Source organism: Equus quagga, chromosome 17, assembly GCF_021613505.1.
Source record: "Equus quagga isolate Etosha38 chromosome 17, UCLA_HA_Equagga_1.0, whole genome shotgun sequence".
NCBI lineage: Eukaryota > Metazoa > Chordata > Mammalia > Perissodactyla > Equidae > Equus > Equus quagga.
Window position 1 is genome coordinate 47,324,823 of NC_060283.1, and position 2,004 is coordinate 47,326,826.

Consider the following 2,004-nt stretch of genomic DNA (forward strand, 5'->3'; position numbering starts at 1 on the left):
AGTAAACAGTCATTTACCTTTTACCACGTGTTCTGCATCGATTTTATCATTCCGTCTCTGTAAAGCAAGAATCATATTTCCAGGCCTTCCTTTTCTTCCTGCACTAGGTCAGGCAAGCTCAGGTTTCTGGGTAAGTACAACAAAAGAGAATCATAAAGCATTGTCTCTTTTAAGACAGATCTACCGCCTGAATCACTCTCTCCTCTATCCTGGTTAACTGGGCAGATGTTGTGAAATGTCCATTGACTATTCTCTAAATCTAAATGTTGGGACGGAAGAATTACACTCTTGTATTAAGTCAGTGTTCTGCATGTATATTATTTTAATATAATATACATAATATAACAAAGTAAATACCCCAGTGAAGCATTTTCCCAATTTACAGAAGAAAACACTGAGACTTTGTTAGGTACCTTCTTGAGATCCTGAAACTAATCAGTGACAGAACCTGGACATAACCAAGCCTGTCTGACGCTCAGCTCACGATTTTCTCCATGGCACTACATTGCTTCCCAGGGAGCAGTACAGCGCTGTCAGACATCCTGGGGCTACGTTTATATCACACCAAATGTCCACACGCTCAAAGATTTTGGAAGTGTGATAGGCATTCTCTAAGCCTCAGTGTAAATAGTTAGCATGTTAGTTATGTAATTATAAGATTGAGACTGATTTGAATAAATGTCCAAAATGGGACAAAAGTAAAGAAAATGCATACCCCCTCCCCAAAAAAACCCCAAAACATATTGAACACTGGAAGAGAGAAAAGACTACAGAAGAAAGAGGAGGCAGAGGGAGAAAAGGAGGAGGAGGAGGAAATTTCTGCCGGTTAAAAAAGAGAACTCACGGGGCTGCCCCATGGCCTGGTGGTTAAGTTCCCACGCTCCGCTTTGGTGGCCCAGGGTTTCGCCAGTTCAGATCCTGGACATGGACACGGCACTGCTCATCAGGCCATGCTGAGGCAGCGTCCCATGTAGCAGAACCAGAAGGACCTACAGCTAGAATATACAACTACGTACTGGGGGGGGGCTTTGGGGAGAAGAAGAAGAAGAAAAAAAGAAGATTGGCAACAGGTGTTACTTCAGATGCCAATCTTTAAAATAAAAAAAGAGAACTCATAACAGGAATCATTCATCAAAGACCATCCATTGTTAAGTTAGCCACACTGAAACGACCCATAGGGAGAAAAAAAGATATCCAGCTTGGTTTATCTGAAAAAGGAAAGGATAGATATCACTCTTTAAACAAAATACTGAGCTGTAAGTAGCAATTAGGAATAGAAGAAAGTAGAGAGTCCCATTATTGCCACTAACACAACCATCCTCCCAACCTCAGGACTTGAGAAGGAGGGATAGAAAAATTGCAAAGTCAGTGAGGTTTGCTTTTGAAATGGCCCCAGTGAGTGCTTGGCCCATTCAAACCATGTACACCCTGGAGACCCATCCTCTCTTTTCAGGCTTGTGTGCAAAAATTTCCTGTCCTGCCCTTCAAAACTTGCCCATCCTGTATCTCGTTACCTAAAGGCATATTCTCTGTTTTCCATATCTTACACTGACACGGAAAAGTTTATAAAATATTCTGCTGCGTTACATACATAAAATGAAAATACAGAGAAAGTTACTGAAACCAAAGTGGGTTTCCTCCTGGTGAGTTAACTCAGACTGTCCACCGGAAGCAGTTGTCTCACAAAGGGAGGTATATTTGCAGCAAATAGGAGACCCTGAGGAATCATTTCCAGAGTCACGGTGTCCCCAGAACAAAGGGAATCAGGGACACTTATTTCAGCTGGAAAATGAATATTCAAAGGGAGAGGTGGGTATCCTCTTGTGCAGGCTCAGTTGGAAAACATGCTTCCACACACACTGCGGGTTACAGTAATCAGGCCTAAGCTCCTCCTGGAGAGATCTTAGCTTTAAAAATGATTCAAAGGTCATAGCTGTAGCTCTTGTGGTAAAGCTTGGTCTGGTTCAGGGTAGGTGGTGTTTGCATCTCCTTAACATAACAAGG